This window comes from Columba livia, chromosome Z (genome assembly GCF_036013475.1).
Source record: "Columba livia isolate bColLiv1 breed racing homer chromosome Z, bColLiv1.pat.W.v2, whole genome shotgun sequence".
NCBI classification, from domain to species: Eukaryota; Metazoa; Chordata; class Aves; order Columbiformes; family Columbidae; genus Columba; species Columba livia.
The window spans coordinates 82,672,475-82,692,321 of NC_088642.1; the positions used below are offsets into that span (position 1 = coordinate 82,672,475).

General features: G+C 40.9%; 1 long non-coding RNA gene across 4 annotated transcripts in view; it reads right to left on the minus strand.

Annotated features, from left to right (window-relative positions):
* LOC110360564 (uncharacterized) overlaps positions 1-19,847 on the minus strand; it is a 69,363-nt gene that overhangs the window by 27,413 nt on the left and 22,103 nt on the right. For 2 of the 4 annotated variants that reach the window (XR_010469185.1, XR_010469183.1), the window contains exon 2: positions 10,050-10,266. The exons of the other annotated variants lie outside the window; for them this stretch is intronic. This is a non-coding gene — a long non-coding RNA (uncharacterized LOC110360564). The remainder of the gene's footprint in view (positions 1-10,049; positions 10,267-19,847) is intronic. 4 annotated transcript variants of the gene reach the window in all.

Consider the following 19,847-nt stretch of genomic DNA (forward strand, 5'->3'; position numbering starts at 1 on the left):
AATCAGCATAATTTATGCAGGATCCCACATGCCTGTTAAGTAGTCAGAATGCTTTTCATGAAGAGAAAGCGTATATGAAGACAGATCTGAGATATCTATATGTGTATGCGTGCAACGAGCAGACCGAATTTACTGAGAATAACTTACTGGAATGAAACTCTCTAGCTGTGACATTTTACACCAGTTCTCAGAACACAAGAGGACAATTTTTATACGTATCAATAATTAAGAGAGTTTTTGAAATTCACTCCGTTCCTTTTCCTGTTTTTCAGTGAACGCGAGATTGCAGTTTGCTGCGATGATGGGGAAGCAGTATCCTGCGGTTTCTAAAAGGCCAGGCTCAGCGGTGTAAAGCAAGACAGGAGCACGTCGATGAGTTGTGTTTGAGGGCGTGCTAGCAAGCCGAGCGTGTGCGGGGAATGCCAAAGCAGAAGCCGGCTTAGGTTGCGGCAGAGGCGTTGTTTTGTGTTTCTATAGGTCGGTGTGTGAAAGGTGAGCCCTCCCAGCCCTTTTTCATCACCACGGTTGTGATTAAAATGTCTCCTGCCTGGGACCAAGACAAGGTGTCCCTGCTCTTGTAGGCAGCTGCCCATCTTTCAGTTCGCTGGTTTGGCGGTTGAGGGGACACGTCCCTGTTTTCAGTGCATGGGTGAAAGATCATGCTCTGGCAAATTAAACTGGAATAAAAACCGAGTCTTTTCTCTGTGCTTATGTTATAGCTGCCTCCTTATCTCTGCATACACAGCACAAGTGGCAGGTCCTAGATCTGGGATAGCCCTCATGTCGAGGTCTTGTTTCTCACTGCCATGCAGAGTACACGTTTGTGTGGTTTGTTCTCGTTTCTTGAGAAAGGTTCTATTTGTTGCCCATGTATTTGAAGTGTGCATGCATATATTCAAACAAGAGCCAATGTACATTCACCGATGAAAAGTAAATCCCACTCTACATAGTCTATGGAAAACATCTGCAGATTTTAATTAAACTCATGCATTGCAGCCAGGGCTAGAGCCAAAATCTTTTAAAAAGCAGTGAAAAAGCAACAGACAGAGGTGCATGGTAAAGCTATAGCCTCACAAATGAAAGTGTCCTAAGCACCTATATACAAAGTATATACACGAGAAATTGCATCAGTGTGGTCCAAATTGAACATGACAAATAAAGTATTCAGAGGTTTTTTAAGAATAACATTTTCAACCCTTTACCAATGTGTTGTCTACAAATATCTCTATTTATTTTATGCACCTGCTATTTGGCATGGGGAGTTCTGCACAAATTATCTTGGCAAGAAACATACAAGAAACAATAAAGGAAACAAGCCCAAGAAATACTGTTCTCCAATTAATTTTTGGGATTTGCACCAAACAAAATGACAAAGTAAGGAAGAAGAGCACAATGTTTCAGCTTCAAAGCTAGAATTTGGATGCATGTGAAGTGTACATTATTATTATAGAGAGTCTTGTGATCCTTCTCTGTGTTTTGCTTTGCAGCCATAAGATGAGGGGGTGATCACCAGTGGGAAATGAACAGTCACTGCGGTATCAGATTGGGCTGGAATCTGTCATACTTGGAAACCAGTGTGAATTACGTGGTCTTACACCCAGAATAAGAAAGGAATGTTGAAGTTCTGATTGGGAAAAATTATTCCCCGATAAGAACAAAGCAAGACCACTCAGTTCTTGGCATGTATTTAAACATATTTTGACACTTCACATAACCTAGCCTTATACGTCTCCTTAAAATTTGTCTGTTGTGGTTTTGTTTCTTTGTTTGTTCTTAAAAAGCTCAATTAAAAAAAAAAAAAATAGCTGGATATTTGTGAATTGATCAGGACCTTTTCTAAATATGCAGTGACTTACTATTGGTAACTTACAGTAAATCCAGACTTACAAAGCCATGGTCTTCAGGAACTCAGTGTTTTGTAATGTATGGCTTTTGTTGTAAGTTATTCTGATGAAGAAGGCACAGCCTTTTCCTGAATGTACCACACACAAACAATCCCTAGCGCAGATTTGAGCTAAAATAATATTTGTTGGTATAGGAAGAGGTTGTAATGGTTTAATCTAGAAAAATAACTACGATTCTTTCAAAAGAGGTTAATGATATATTCCCTTTTTTTCCCCCTCCAAAATGACAAATTATAAAGTCAACTAATCAAACAGAAATTAGAGTCACCTTGGCACATAATCTGTCAGACAGATTATGTCAACAGATGTGTAGAGTGACTGCAAACCACCAGGTGATCCACAGGGCAGGTCAGGGATGAGCATTTTACTCTAAACTCCCTGTACGTTGGTTGCCTGTTGGAGTGACAGACTGGTCTTTGTAGTCTAGGGCTAACCTTGATTGTAAGGAAACCATAATTTTAACAACAATGATTGAGCACTTAAAGTCCTTATATGCCTTTTGTGACCACACTGATTTGAGGCATTTGTGACCGTAGCTTCTTGAGGTAAAGTACATGATGTCCAAATGAAGCAATTTGCAAACTTTACTTGGAAAGCTTCCCAACCTGCATCAAAGCAAAGTTTGCATTTGGCACCAACATGGTCATGATTTTGCCTGGATTTGTCATTATTGACCATTCCAGTGTTGTATAACCTTGATGTGTAGAAACAGTTAAAGTCAGGTTTCCTCTTCAAAACGCATATGCATACGGCACAACACAGTTTGAACATCACTTACATACATTTATTAACCTTTGACCACAAGCCAGGAACCTAAAAGAAGCTAGAAAGTATTCCGGTATCTCTCCTTAGCCTTATCTTAGTATAGCGAACCCAGCCTACTATCTCTTCTTAGCATTCTTAGTACACCTAGTCCAGTCCTTTGGCAGAATTTCTGAGGATTTTCAGGAATACAGGATCAAGCTGTTCCCTGCAGCCTAGGGCCTTGTGCTGTCTCTCCCAGCAGCTGTCATACATGAAATGATATCACCACCTTTTGAAACTTTGTCATGTCTTTTGGGAGATGCGTAGTTACTACCATAAAATGTTATAAAACTTAACTTTTTTTTTTTGACAGAGACTGGGTTTTTTACTGTTCATAGAAAAATCTAGCTGTAAAAAATGTGTGGGACTCAACTCACCCACCCTTAACTGCCTAAAATTTAGTTCCTCTATTCTAGATCTATTTATTTCCCTCCACAGACATAAAAGGGCAGAAAACAAAGAGAAATACAATAAAGCTGACATTTTTATTTCAGGTTGGGTACCCAAATAAACTCCTCTTTGTCTGAAAGAGACTTCTATAGCTGGGCAGGATTATCACAATGTATTGTAGGTGACTTGCCTTCTCTCATTGCCATATTTAATTGCTAATTTTTTTCAAAGGTTTCAGGTCTACAAGGCTTAGAAATATAAAGCAGTTGAGGAATATAAGATAAGGGGTGATCTAACTTCTACACTGTATTTTGTTTCGTGAAGGGGATGTAGGGAACAAAGTTCATCACAGAGCACAGATCCTCTTTGGGCTTCCACCCTTGTGCAAGAAAGGTAGATCATGTCTGGCATGTAAGTTCACTCCCTAATCATAATATTCGATCAGTATGGGAGAGTGGACTAAGGAAAACCTTTGCTTTATTCTCTCAGCGTCTTCAGTATCACTTTGGAAATCTAAACGACCAAGTTTCATCTAGTCTGTTGTTTGACAGTTTTTTGTCCCAAAATATTTGTGTCTGTTTGCACAAAGGAACAAAGTTGTTGCCACCACAGAGAGGCCACACGTAAATTGTATTCTTCACTGCCAGCATCAAGGTAGAAAAAATAATTTCAGTATTTCTGGACAGAACAAAGAAAAAAATCAATCATTTATTAAAAATGCTATCTGCTATAAATTTTTCAGCTACAGGTACCCTCCACAACATCTTTCTTTACTTGCAAATATTTTAGAAGCAGAACCAGATTTTCAAAAAGGTCTAAGGGGATAAAAAGTATAGAGAGTAACCTAATTTTGCAGCATCTGGGGAAATCCTTAGCCCTGAGTTGATGCCTGTCTCTGCTCTGCCGCAACTCAGATCTGCACACGTCTTCCTGAAGCTGACATCCAACCCTGTGTCTCCAAAAACACGCAACGCTGTCTTCCATGGTGATGCTGTTTTATAACTGACTCGGGGATTAGGACTGATCCTTTGATGTTTTGGGTGAACGACTGAAGTACCGGTTTATGCAAAGCCTGGCTGTATTCCCAAGTCATCCCGCCCTGCCGTGTTCCTTCTCACTTTCCGTCCCAGTTCATAAAAACATGCTCTCGGAGAAATTAAATTAATCTGGGACAAAGATGAAAAAGCCACCCAGAAAGGTGACCGCAGCCTCGGCTCCCAGGACTGCTCACAGACCAGCTCGCACGTCCTACCAAATTGCTGTGGTGGGTGAGAATTCACTCAATCTACAGCAGTTTTTTTTTAAATTCTAGTGCTGGAGAGACAGGGTGTAAATCAATGGCAGGGTTTGAGTGATTTTCTCACAGGACTACTGGCCACCCCTGCCACTGGGATTCAAGTTTTGGGGTGAAAGGAGGGAAGCAGAGGGGAAAGGTCCTTTTCCCCACAGTTTTGCTTTGCTGGACAACTGTGGAAAACTGTCAAAAGTGTCCTGTCAAAATATGAGTCCTACATCCACAGCCACCAGGCATATATAACTGTGTGTATGAGAAGCTTTCCCCTACTCAGTTCAAGAAAAAAAATGGGCATTTTTCTTTTTCCTAGGAAAATGCAGGAAAGGTTATGTTGAAGGTAACTAAAAATTTATACAATTCTGAAGCACCAGGAAGTTATGGACTGAAATTTTCTGACTTCCTCACCATGGTTAAAGGCATCTGTATATTTTTAACCTTTTCCTCAGATTATTCAGTGTAGCACTTCCATTGATAAAATTAATAGATGCCATGCAGGCCAGCAGACAACTGGAGGGCAAAGAGCAAAACCCATCTTTTGCCATAACCTTACACGGGACCATTTGAGAGGTTACTGCTTTCTTGATGGGATGAAGTTTGGCTTTGTTGGTCTCAAGTGCATGACACTACAAGTGTTATTGACAACCCTCAGTCACACAGGCACCTCTGAAGCAAAGGCAGTTCATGGTTCCATAATTGCTTATTTTATGGGAAGATTGTTAATGGTTTTATTCATCGTGTACTTCAGGCCAAAGGATAAATGTACTTGTTTAGATGAAAAGTCGATCTCTGTTTACAACAGCTTGTATTTTACACACACAGAGGCACAATTGTACAAACCAGAAAACAACACAAATAGAGGCTTAATTTAAAATAATAATAGTAATAATAATAATAATAATAATAACAACAATAATCCAATATTTTCAAGCTTAGTTTCTTAACTCTTTTCATCCTACCCAAATGACACCGGCCCAGCACACCAAAATTCCCATTACTCATCAGAGTGAAGACCCAAGTACTTTTTAAGGCTTTATTGATGAGAAAGGGATTATTCTTCTCATCTGCACTTCTCACCTACGGGTCTCATCTCTTTGGTTAACGGTAGGTGAGCTCAGCTCCTTAGGTGAGATGCTCAGACTTCCAGAATGTTTATTTGCTTTCTCTGATTTTTATTTCCCCAACTTCAAACTTGCTCAGTGAAAATAACGGACAGAGATCTAAAATGGAATAAGTAATTGCTTGATAGCTCCTCGCTAAGTCTTTAAAGTGCTGTGCAGCTGCTGATGTGTGTTTGTGCTGGCATCGCGGAGTGGAGCCATGGGAATAAGGAATCTGATTTCAGAGAAACAAGAGCCAGCTTCAAAGAAGTGAGCAACTCTCCCCAGCTGATAGAACTTTTACTGAAGGAAAACAACAATGAAGTAAGAAACACACCAGCAATATCTCCTGTTACTCCTCTACAATCCTTTTCAAAACTTTCTTCTCATTTATCTGATTATGCACTTCCGTTTCTAAATTCTCCCTTGTGGTGGCTTTACCTTTTCTGTTAGTTTAGGTGTTTGATTGTAGATTTCAGTGTCAGTCCACATTACTTCAAAGCACATTATATTAGTTATTAAAGGGGGGGAGAACCTCCTGTGATTGCAAGATATCCTTGGAGGTCTCTTCAGAATGGGAAACCAATTCGAGGTTTATTAGACATCCCTTTAAAAAAAAATAAAATAAGATAAAATAAAATAAAAAGGTATTATCCTCTAATAATGAGCTAGCCCAGAGTTTTTTGTCCACTGATGCTACAGTATTTCGATGTTACATCTAACCTAGCTTGATCGTATTTATTCAGGAATGATCAAGTTGAAATAAACACTTTGGCCACTGAAGTATGTGTTCAGCATTTCAAGAAAAGGCTGAAAAACGCAGGGTGCAAGAGGCTATGTTGAAAACTTGTGTGTTTTAAAGTTTGCCTTTTCAAACAAAGAAGAGGAAAAGAACCATTCCTCCTCCCATTCCACCTAAAACAAATTTGGCAGCTTACTTTAAGAACAGTAAGTCCAGATTCTTGCAGTTGTGGATCTAGTCACTCATATGGTGAAAATTCCTGGACAGAACAAAATCAATATACCTGCGCCGGTTATGTCATCCCAATTTACACCAGCTGAAGAGCTGTGTACAAGCAGTCCTCCCAGTGCACATTATTGATGTGCGATAACATCTCTGCCTTTCACTCGCGGAAGGTTTTTCTTTTTTCTCTTAACTTTCCAAGCACAATTTCCTGACACTAATAGGTTGGGATATTTCTGTGGGAAGGCTCTGTGAAAGTTGTTCTTTGAGCAGGGAGGGAGCAGCACTGGTTTGTTTAGTTATTCTGAGTGTATGATGGATGAAATGTCAGAAATAATTCCACAGCCTGTTGATGCCTAATCCCAGAGGACAAATGCCTGCATTTGAAATCCCACTGCAGGTTTAATTTGCCCAAATGAATCGCCATTGCAACACCTTTTGTTACTTCTGCAAACAGTAATAAAGTAGTGCTGACAAACTGTAAACCAAGAGGAAAGGGATTCTGGAATTATTAAATATCACTCGCAACCAAATTTAGCTGGTAAATTTGTATCCATAAAAAGAGCTTTAACTAGGAAATACTTTCTCAAGTCCCAGTCAGTTAAGCTATTGAACATAAAACATCTCTGGACTGCAAAATCTTTAGTGGGTCCTGAGGTTGCAAGGACACTCGGGAGCTCAGAAGATGCTTAACTATCATGGTTTATATAAAGATGTTGGGATTGTTTCTCTGAATTTGAGAATGCAAGATGGTGGCTCTGGCAGCAAGGCGAGACCTTTCTATGATTTCATAGCAGTAAAACAACATATTCTGCATGACCTGGAAAAACAGGTGGGCTTCTCACTCCTAGGGTCACACTGAGGGGCAAGGACAGGCTGGGAAGGAATAGGTGACCAGAGGGACCAGAAAAAAGAAGTCAGAGGAGAAAAGACTATGTAAATTAAATTGCAATACTGAATTTAAATTTGAGGCTTGCTGCCACAGACAGTAAATAACTATTGACTTGATATAAGCCAAGTGTTAGTGTTTCCTTAACTTCTACGGTCTCTCAGAGTCCAAAAGCAGCTATACAAACTTGACAGTTATTTTAAGTCAGCCCATCCTTGTTTATTTCTTAATAGCTGATCATGAGGAAAGGAAGAAGAACCCAGCCCTGATTTTCAGAAAGGTTGTCTAATTTTCCAAACATCAGTGTGCACCTATAACTCACTGAGTGGAAAAATAAAGTTTAAACCTCAGCATGCACAGAACGCACACACAGGGAATTTGGTAGCCATCCATTTCTCCCACTACATTTTTTGTATGCAACTACTCTGTAAAGACTGTTTCTGTCAGCTCACTCTTATTGTAAGTAAGAGTACACTCAGAGTGAGAAATCAGACCCTCACTGTTGTTGATTGCCTCCTGTGCAAACGGCTCCAACATTTCATTCCTAGCTGGGTGGTCAGATTGTGCTTTTCCCTCTCTTTATTTACCAGGGCCGAATTTCACTTACTGCGTAAAAATGCCAATTTAAGACCTATACAAATATCATATAAGTCTGTAAAATCACTATTCCGTGTAAGCAATATAACAGCTGCTTCCCTGGAACAGCAGTAATGCAGAAGAGTGTATTATATTTTACTTGTCTTCTTTTTTTTTAATTTCCTTTTTTCTATAGAGATGATGTATAAACATTCTGGAGAAAAAGAGAGATGCTTCACAAGGTCCTTGACTAGTCAGAAGTTGGTACATGGGATTCACTTGGTATTAAGAGGCAAATTTCTCTGTAAAAGGGTTTGAGATCATATTCTACCCACTGTAACTTATGGATATTTTCATTATGCATATAGATGTTTAATCCTTTTTGAATCCTACTAATCTCTTGGCCTAGGTTATAACTGATAGCAATGAGTTCAGCACATTAATTACAGCTTTTGTTTAAGAAAAAAGGAGAAAGGAAAAAAAAATCTTCTTTTGTCTGCGTTTTTCCCCTTTTCTGCTTCATTAAACTCTGTTTCTTGAGTGGGTAAACAGAAGAACCTGTTTTACCTTCTCGGTATGATGCATTATGTCAAATAGTGATACTGTATTCCTTCTTGCTCAGTTTTGAATAGTTGCAATCTCTTCAGTTTCATTTCACAGGAAAATGTGTGCTTTTTACACTTTTTTTGCAAGGCACTGTCCATGTTCTTCGGGTCAGCAGAAGTCACTGAAACCACACCACCGTGTCATCCCAGTCCCAGGACCGCATGGTCCTACACAAAACAGTCTTTAAATAAAAGATGGAAACAATCCTGGGAGCAGAGAGTGGAACCAAAAGGATGCCCTGAGCCCTGGAGCTGTGCTCCTTTTCATCTTCGAATCCTGAATCCTCCCCTTGACCACAGCCGCTTCCCTAAAGGGTGGGAAACATGGGTTTGAGCTGCCCGAGGCAGAAGGGGAAATGGGACCCACGTGTCCCCCTTCCTCTGTAACTGCTCTGACAATAAGGCTATTGCATTATTAGAAAGGGGCAGGCACTATCGCTTTCTATCTCCTCTTCCCGAAGTATTTTAACAGAAAACAGTGACTCCCGTCTCAGCTCGCTGAGAAACAAAGGGGGGAAAAAAAATAAGACCTACACTCATGAGGTTGTTTGGCTACCAACTGAATAGATGTTTTTGTCAGCTGTTTTGAATTCGTTTTGAGGTGCTGGGTAGGAAACACGGGCTGCTTGTTTGGCATTTTGGATTGCACGCCAGGAGACATCTGCAGCAACACCAGCCTTGGAGGCACTTCAGTCCGGGATGACCTTGTTGTCTTCACAAGTCAGCAACCCAGAACCTACACACCTGGTGGGCTGAACTAACTCCTGGACATCCTTGCCTTCTTCACCAGTGGTAGAAGCAGTCCACACTGCCAAATATTTAAAAGGATGAAATTAGGCCAAATCCCACAGTTCTGCAGGTTTCAAGACTAGAAACAACCAAAGCCTCAAAAACAGATTTTAGAACCTAGAAGGAAATACAGAACTGACGTCTCATTTTTATATTATTGTTTTCATGCAGCTTGGGTACCACTAACGTGTTTTAATCCGACCGTTCTCTGCTTGCACTGGAGCCTCTGTAGTTAGCTTTGCCTGATCATATTGCATCTTAGCAGGAAATAAGACATACTTGTTTCATTTATTTGACGTTTAGAGTTCAGTTACAACTATTTATAATGCTTCACTCCTGATTGCTAAACATTATGGCACATGTTCTGTTGGAGCAATGGCTGCTCAGTGATACAAGTCCTGCTACCTCATTCTTTGCGACTGATGTCATCTATCATGATAGCAATTCCATTGAGAACATCCAACAAAAGTTAGCAGGACCTTCTCAAACCATATCAAAACACCACCACATCAAGAAAGGTGACAGGTTTCTAGGAACAGCTATCAACCAGGGCTTTGTATGAGCCAAAGTCATTTCCAAAACCTGCACTCTACAAGCAACAAGAGAATTTGCTTTATCTGAGCATTTATTCAGCTTTGTTGAGTTTTGCTGAATTCCAATTCCCTTTTCTGGTTTTATTTACATTTTCAGTTGGACTTAGGCTGCGTTTAAAATAGTTGACTGGTCTGTGTCCTTACCTGGCTGGGGAGACCAATACCAAAACATGGTTGGATGTTTAGTTGGAGGACGTGGGCTATGACACGTGGGGAGAAGGTTCAGCTTTGTGCCTGTCACTGATTCTGCAGGCTGGTGGTGGACAACGATGGAGGTTGCAGACTGCTCCTCTTTGTCAGCCCTAACACATGTTGGTTTTGGGATCTGCGTAAAAATCTGTGACTCATGCTCTCTGTTGCTCTGCTTGAAAAGCAAAATAGAGGTTTGTTGTTCAGTGAAGTTGTTGATCATAAGTTCAATGTTTATACATTAAACATCTTAATTGCTCTTTTTTTTTTCCCCCCAGTGGCTTTTTTCCACAAGGTGGAAATCCTTTCATAGTGATGACTGTTGATAAGGCACGTTACAAGAAATGATGTGAGGAAGTAAGCGTTAGACAGTTTGTTCTCAGCTTGCAGTGGTGTGTAAACTCCCACAGCTCCTATGTCTTCAAAGTCCTTTGCAAATGCTAAATAACTATCACCCTTATCCCCACCTTCAAAAAGGAACACCACTTAAGGTTTTAGCTACATTAGGCATGGTTTAAAATGTGTGATGGAGTGGCCTGGAAACCCAGCTAGGCTAAGGCTTGCAGAGCACAAGCTCTGGAGAAGCTGCCCCAGGGTTAGTGGCACCAACTGATTCTCAAGCATCTCCCTCATGGGGAATGAAGCGTCATGGACCATCTCAAGAGCAAAGCCCTCACGTGTGCTGGAGGGAGGAGTGCAAATTGAATCCCATCCTTGCATTCAGATCACAACGTTTTCATGAAAGTTACATTAAAAATGTTGCTAGCGTTTTAATTTAACAAACTCCATCAGTTTCTAATGGCACCATGTCTATGCATCACAGAATTAGTACCGCAACAATTACTTGCAAGGTTTACAAGCACATTATATTTATTTTTCTCATAATTATCCACAAATCTGAACTATCCTGGAGATCACACTCTTCTGCAGAGTACTTCCTAACGGGACATGTGTGCCAGAGAGGAAAACGCTTCTATAGCAGCAGAGAGCTGTGCTTTTCTGTGAGGACCATGATTGCAAATTAATACTTTGAGTACCCCTGACATAACGTACAGACCCAGAAGAACAAATAAATCTCATGTAGCTGACAAACACTCATGGGAGACCTGAACCCTGGCAACTGTTAGGGCTCTTTCCTGATGATGACCATAAAGGACCAAATCAGGCAACTTGTGGGCAACTTGAAGGAGGAACAGCCACCTGCCCCTGGGTTCACCTGGAGCAGCTGGGCTGCTCTAGTTGTCCCTGGTTAGTGCTATATATCTCCAAGGAATTGTTAATGGGGCATTTTGGATCCTGAAAGGTCACATAAAGTCCAAATATGCCATTCAGTTACCTGACTAAAGGAACAAACTATCTTGACCCAAAAACTGGAGTCAAATTCTTTCGTGTTTCAACTCCGATATATTTCATTTCTTTGCATTAAAAAAATGAACTAGAAAAGGATGCAAATTTTTATAACACTAAGAATTTCCTTCACTTTCTTTCATAATATGCACCATGTCCTACTACTTGATACAAGTGCGACATATGCTGTTAGGTGGGCCCATTAATTATGGTATCTCACTAGACCTTTAAAATGAAAGCTACTGCCTCTGGTGGTTTAAGTGGAACAAAGATATATAACCTCCTAAAATATCTGCAGTAGCCCCAAGTTAACAGCCAGTATTTTTTAATCCTTTTAGTTATATTAATACCCTCTTCTTTTTTCTGGAATGGAGTTTGCCAATATAATTTGCAATTATTACTTTGGATAATAAATTCATCATTTTGAGCTCCTGACTCTGAAAAGCAAATCACCCTGAATATATTATCCATGGGAAATGAATTTGTTTGTATGTTTCACCCAGATATATACAAAATATTCCTCCTCTTGAGGTGGAAGGGAAGGGTGGGATAGATTTTAATGAGACAGAAGAAGAATCGAGACGGTTTTCGTAATAAAATCCTGCCTAAGCCAAGCTCTCACAGTAACAAATGCCCTGGCAGGAGGCCTGTCAGTGGACTGTGTCCAAGACCTCAGCCTGAACAGCAGCCAGGGGCTCTGCAGAACAAGCCCAACATGGTTTATCACCTTTCCCCTCCAACTCCTCACCACATTCGCCCAGCTTGGGACCTTGCTCCAGAGTGTTCCCCCTGCTTACAAATAGCCTCTTTATTCCTCGGGAGCAGCTTTGAAGGACACATCCAGGTCACCTAACCTTGTCTTGTCACTTTTCCTGTGCACAAGCCAAAAAGCAGGAATGTTAGACTGGCTGGCAGTGGCACTGGGTCTCTAAACTGTTCAGCCCCTACTTAATTCACCACCCACCATAAACCCTGTCTCAAGTTTTAGCCTGTAAAAACAGACTTAAGCCGTAGCTGCTGAGAATCTTGCACTCATCAGCTTTGCGCAATATAACGATGGATGTGGATTTTTCCTGTTTACCTCAGCCTCCCAAGTTAATTTCAGTAGCTGTGCTTTCCTTTATTCTTCCTGAGGTTTAAAACCACGCCGGCAGCTTCGTGCACATTCTTTCCCTTATTAGTTCAGTTCCCAGGCTGACATTTTTGTCTCTGCTATAATTTTCATTTAAGCTAACAACTTACTCGCTGGGCTGCTCATTTGAGTCAATAGTCATGAGGGTTTGCCGAGAACCCTAGCCAGGAGGCAATTGCTTGATGTTGTTTTGTCGCTGCTGTTGTTTCAGAAAGAGAATAATAATTAGAAACAGTGAGTTGGTGCGGTTGCTCTCACGGTCAGATATCATTTCTTTCACATTAACAAAAAAACACACAATGACTTGTACAGTGTATCGACATATTGTGCAGGTTGTATCCTGCACCAATTGGCAAGTCATGTTATTTCAGTTACTTAACTGCTGTTGTGCAGAGTAAAAATTGGTGAAGAATTTGAGATTTCTAGCTCTATAAGCATTTCATAAGGAAACTTAGAAATCCTTCCTACTTCTGTTCTAATTCCATCACTTATTAAATGTTTGTATTCGAGCTTGTAATCCAACCTGATAAAATTATTCATGTGTCTTTTCTTCCCATCAATACCTTGGCACAGTGATGGGCAGATCAGAGCACAACAGTAATATTTTGAGTTTCACACAATGTTCATTTCCCTCTGTGCAGACCGGTGAATGCCTGTGTATGCAGTAAGTGCATGAGAAAACATTTTTACTGGGCTTTTTTTTGCAAGTCACAATGGACTGCAGTCGGGCTTTCTTTTCTTCTTTTTTTTTCCTGAAGAAATAATACTGCCACTTCCATATGTGATATTAAAAAGCTCCTACCCCGTATCTTTTACTTCTATAGTCAATGCTGAGATCTCAGCCAACGGTACAGCCTAGGCATTTGCATGTCAAGATGAAAATAATCCATTTTGATCCTCTGTAGAAAATGTGGTAATAGTGGAAGAAGCTCAGAAAACATTACCCATCTCTCTGTGCCATGGGAGTCTTGAGGGAATAGCATTCCAGAGAGGGGTGTGATGCTGCAGTGCAGCACTGCCTGAAATGCTGGGAAGAGCACAAAGAGGAATTCAGACACAACAGAAGTTATCCTAACACAAATAGCATCTATGGTACTGGAGAAAAAAAAAAAAAAAAAAAAAAAAAAAAAAAAAAAAAAAAAAAAAAGAAGACAGAAAAATAACTGCTGAAATAAAGACTGGTTTCATCCCATCTAGTGGTAGCACTTAGATGTCTGAACACAGGGTGTTTGGGATGTCTAAACTAAGGGTGTTTTAACCACAGATACTCAGTACAAAGAGAGAGGATCCTGAGGTATTTATTAACAGTACGTAGGTTGAATTAAAACCAAGATGAATCAGGCCGGGACTGAGAAGATCAGCTTATATGTGGATTTGCAGCTGGGTGTACACTGTTCTTTCTGGCTATCAGACCTGTGCTTTTAAAATGTGTTACATAGCTGGGGCTGACCTAATTGAGGAGTGTGCTGCTCAAACCAAGCAGTGTGTGCCCCTGCGCCATAATATTCTTTTTTGCTCTGAAGACAGATGCATTTCTCAATTCACAAAGCCTTCAGACAGTGGGGAGGACCGTGGCCCCCACTGGAGTCCTGCAGAGCTCCTGCTTTCCAGACCATCATGCATTTACAACAGGCAGAGCCTCTCCCAGGACCTGCTTTGGGTGGTGGGTTGTGGAAAGCACTATGTGCCTTGTCCTCACCTACAGCCTCTCCTGTGGATGTGCTTTTTCCTCTTTGGAGCCGGAAGAGTAATTTTGCCTTCAGCTAACTGCAGGAGATGTTTTACTGCAGGTTTTGGCTGAGTCAGGCTGAAAGTACAATCAGATTTTGAACCTGCACCACTCTCCTAAGCCAGTTCCCTCTGGGGCTTTCATCAAGACCCACGGCAACTCTAGACTCTAGTCTTCAGAGCCACAGCTATTAACTGTTGTTGACTTAAAACTTCTTATGAATAACAACTACAGGCTGTAAAGTCCAACTGTATACAAAGACCAAGTTACAGGAGCCGAAGAAAGTAAAGCAGTCAGAACAGTAGCAGTGATCACATAGGTCTAATCCTGATTTTGTAATGCCTTGTGCCCCCTCAGACTGCCACCCTTTCCAGCTGATGCCCCTCTATGTTTGCATATCTGCAAACGTCAACAATCCTGATATTAAACTTGGCCTTTAGAGTATCTGTAAAGTGCTGTAGGAAAAGCTCCCACACAGCCCCTTCCCACACAAACATTCAGCGTGCAATGCAGTGTGCTCCTTCCTCTCGTGCAGGTCCCAAGGACACAAAAAGTCCTGCTGGACCAAAAAGAAAGCAAAAGGAAGAAGAGTCCTGGAATGGGAAAAAACAAGTAATGTTAAACAAAAATTGTAGGAGATAATGTGCAAGAAACCCACATGCTTAGGAAGAAAACCGTTACAGGCTCATTTTTAAATAAAAAAGTATGTATGTGTATTAATGTGGTAACAATGCCGATAGACAGATACTTGGATTTATGTTCATCATTGCCCTTTGGTTGTAAATGTACTCTTTATTTATTGCTAGGACCTTCAGAGCGAGCACACCCAGTCTGTAGGACTGAACTATGGGAACTAAGAAAATTACTGTCTGTGTCTCTCTTTTCCTCTGCTAATCCTCAAGGATTCCTCCTACCAAGCTCTCATTTATTTTCGTACTCTTCACCGGAGCGGAACTGCTCCCATGTTCTTCTTCCTCCGCTCACCTGAGAATTATCCAGAGTCCTAAGTGTTAAGACGGAGATCTCTTCTGCAGTAAAATCCTGTTTAAATCTCCTGGATATTTGGGAGGAAGTAAAGACTCAAAATCTGAAAAAATAATATGTGCTAAAATTTGCAGAAGGAATAAAATTAATGCATATGCCATGGCACTACCCTGTACTACTTCCCATCTGGGAGGAAAGAAATAGGCATTTCAGCTTAATAATATGCATGGTTCTCCCATTAGATTCCAGAATCTCTTAATGTAGATACACATCATTTTCTGGATATCAACAAACCACTTGAAGTATTATTTATACTCAAGGCTAGAATGATTGCCATGAGAATAATTGTGTAAAGGCTGGAATAGGAAAACAAAATTAACATTGCTGAATGGTATTCAGGCCTCAGTGATTTGGCAAACTTAGCAAAGATCACATGTCAGTTAAATGACAGATATGAGCCGCTGCAAAAAATATAGTGGTATTTCTTGAAAATATCTGATAGAGTAAAGGTTAATGTTATTAACATTCTGCTTGGTACGTAGTTGGTGTGAATGCAATATGTTCTTTACGATTTCTGTTTTCAAATATAAATGATACTTTATTTTTTTATTAATAGTGCGTAAGGTTGCATTGATTATTTTCTTTGGAAAAATAATTAAAGTTGTTAAGCTTGGAAGAAAAACATCTAAACAGATCAAATTCCAGCCTACCTAACTGATCCTACAAAACTAATTCTTTTATCAGTCATTACAGTATTTTATTCATCTTGATTAAATTCAAGTTAATTTTATGCTTTTCTCTCTGGGATTTAAGAGATGGTTTTTTTCCCAGTAGGGCTCTCTCCAGCTTAACTGGGATGTACGATGTTTTATATCTCAGTTTGTGCCCTGAACCAGTACAAATCCTGTGAAACCAGCAAATGCTACAAGGAAAGAGGTAACATGTACTGTCTTCCCAGTGTCCACAGTTCACGCACTGATTTTTCCTGGTTTTCCTAATATTGCTTTAAGTCACGAAACAACACTATTGTGAGCATAAGGAATTCATGTGCAAGTGATATGGACGTGATGGCCTTTCTGCTGTTGGTCATGTTATTAACCTGTCTTTACCAGGTTGACTTCGTCCATCTTTCAAACAGAGGCACCCAACCTCCATCATTTCTCACTGCTAGAATAAGTTCTGCACCTTACTTTTCATTTCCTTCCCTGCCTTACTTCTCCCCAGTCTCAGTTTCACGGGCACTGGTTTCCTCTCACATTCCCAGTAGGGAACTTCAGAGCATGCTGTAATTTCCATAAGCACCAACAACTCCAGAAATTCTTCCAGTATGTGAGTGTCTCCAGTTACTCATGCAGAGTTTTAGGAACACAAGTGAAAATATCTTGCCTGGTTTACAGACGTGTTAGAGCTCTGGAGGTGGTAAGCTGGGAACATCACACGTAAAGCTCTCTGCGTTCTGAGGAAGAGGGAGATGGCCACCAAGGAGAAAGTGGTCACCAGGAAAGCGGCAATAATCAACTCCCAACCAATATTTCAGAGCAACAGGAAAAACAACCTAGCAAAAGGTTGGAGGATGGAGGGTGTGGGTCTCTTCTCCCAAGTAACAAGCGACAGGATGAGAGGAAACGGCCTCACATTGCACCAGGGGAGGTTGAGGTTGGATCTGGGAACAATTTCTTCCCAGAAAGGGCTGTCAGGCATTGGAACAGGCTACCCAGGGCAGTGGTGGAGTCACCATCCCTGGAGGGCTGGACAGATACAGAGATGAGGTTCTCAGGGACATGGGGTAGTGCTAGGGTTGGGTTGACAGCTGGACTCAATGATCTTGAGGGTCTCTTCCAACCAAAATGGTTCTATGGTTTCATGATTCTATGAAAATTCATGCTATGTTGATGACTAGTGAGTTAAAAACACATGTAAGGACAGGTGAACAATGCTATAAAGGCCCACGCTCAACATCCTAAACCAAATGCATCAAAACCATTGCTGTCTCAGTGTCTCTCAATGTGCTGGTTTGGACAATGATCCCAAATGGTGTGACACAGGCATGCTAGAGGCTGTTCTCATCTTCTTGGGCACATCAGGGGACACAACGCTGTCAGATGCTCTAACACTTGAGCAGGCGTTCCCACGTCCTTTCACGTTGCGTACATTTGCCTGACAATGAGCAATGTGCAGTCTGTTGATCCGTAATGAGCACTTTTTACCTTTTGTGTTTAACCACATTATATCAGGTGCCATTGCACATCATTTCCATGAAAGACAGGCACGTGGCCTAAAGGTAAGTGAATTTTCTATTCAAACCATTATTTCAGTTTTTGACACTCCACCTCCTCCATTTTGACCAATCCGATTAAAATCCACCTGATTTTAAAACTGCATGGGTTTTAATTTTACCCTTTGCTCAACCTTTAAATCTCATCACCTAACTCAATTAACACAGCTTAGTTAAAATTGTTACAAACATCTTTTGGGGGGGGATTATCCTCTTAATCATAATTTTAAAATAAATGGAATATTCAATAATCTGTGCTCATGATGTAATCAGAAATTTTTTAAAAATCCTATGAAAGCTATTTAATAATATTTTAAACTGCTCAGCATTTAATTAAGGCTATTAGAAGATTAGAAATGAGATAGAAAAATGAATAAGGAATAAATCTAAAGTCTGTAACCATTGTTTCTAAAATGAATGACCACATTAAGGTCTTCCAAAAACTAAAGTGGTAATATATCTTCTCTCCCACAAGATCCTGCTTTAGAAACATGCTTTTGTGTTTGGGAGGGGATTAAAGTCTTTGAAAATGTTCTATAAATAATGTGAATCCACTGAGTATCAGCCTGTCCCTTCACCAGAGCCAAAATAAGCACCCAAACACGAGGATTGCCTCCTTAACCAGAAGAAAAATCCTCTCGTCCTTAGAAAATTGGGAGCTGTGTTGAAGCTGCTGCACAGAACTCCACAGGAGAAGACGCACCTCTTGTACCAGAAGACATCATGTACCCTGTCCCTCAGACCCGGTGGTACATCCTGTATCCGCAGCCCCCCCAGTCTGTGTCACCCCAAATGGGAACTCGCTCTGCTGCTTGGGAGAGAAGCCAGAGGAGCCACAGGAATGATCTGAGGCTGGAACAGCTCTGCTGGGGACAGGCTGAGAGAGTTGGGGTGTTCAGCTGCAGAAGAGAAGCTCCAGCGACACCTTAGTGCAACCTTTCGGTGCTTAAAAGGGGCCTATGAGAAAGATGGGACAGACTTTACAGCAGGGTCTGTTGTAATAGGACAAGGAATAATAGTTTTAGACTAAAGGAGGAAGATTCAGGCTGGACATGAGGAAGGAATTGTTGCCCCTAAGGGTGGTGAGAGCCTGTGCCAGGTACCCAGAGAGGTGGTGGATGAACCATCCCTGAGACATCCCAGGCCAGGCTGGACGGGGCTCTGAGCACCCTGAGCTGCTGAAGATGTCCCTGCTCATGGCAGGGAGAGGTCTGAAGGTCCCTTCCAACCCTTCTATGATTCTGTGATTAGGAGGCCACCATGCTCAAGAAAGACAAACCACCAGTCATGGCTACATCTGATGTGCAAATGCAACCATAAAGGCTGTTTATAGTGGTTTTCACCTTAGATACTTGCACGGATTTTAAGCAGCCTCACTCTGGCCTTCTCTTTTCCCTTTTTACAAATTTTGTTTCCCTGTAGCCATTTGAAGGTAAAATGCACCTTGCACTAAACCTATTCGAGGGGGATTTGGTATCTGATTGTGCATTTGCTCTGCAAACACCTCCCACCCCACTTGCCGGTCATTGCCCCTGCATAATTTCCACAAAAGCCTGAGGGAGTATTTCATGCCAGAGGACTTGAGGGTCAAGCACACTTTAGAAGAGATTCATTTTACTTCTTTTTCTTGTTTTTCTCAAAGTAAACTTAAACAGCTTTAAAACTGTTCAGCCTTCCCAAGCTGAGATCAGAGCCAGGCACAAAAGGGCGAATTGTAGCCCAGAATTTAGGTGTCTGAGGCTCGTTTCCAGTGAGGGTGAGAGTGACTCGCTGCTCTTACCCCAGTGCCAAATTTCCACCGAGGTCAGCGTGCATGGACTTAAAATAATTCCAGCAAAGTCAAATACTCAAAAGCTCTGTCATCACAGCAGATTGCTCTCTGAGAATAGCAGGAAGGAATTACATTGCACACTGTTAAAATGTTAGCAACCACATTTCATTTTTGAAAAGGCAATTTATTTGTCCTGAAATAAAGAGTTGATTATATCTCTTATTACTGTTACAAGAACTTGATATATCACAAAGTGGAAGAGTTACAACATGTACCAACTCTCAACCAGGAAAAATGAACCTGATTCATAATTCACTTTGAGAATGTCTAGTTAGTCAATCAAGTGATTTGTAATCATAAAGGCTGCCAGGAACTGAATGAATAATGGACCATACTAAAATCCTTGGATTTTCTAGTATTCTTATTTCATTATGTGACTTTTATTGCTATTTCTGATAGTTGTCTCTCTTTCAGCAGAACAAATTAAACTATTCATATTTACTGGAAGGAATATA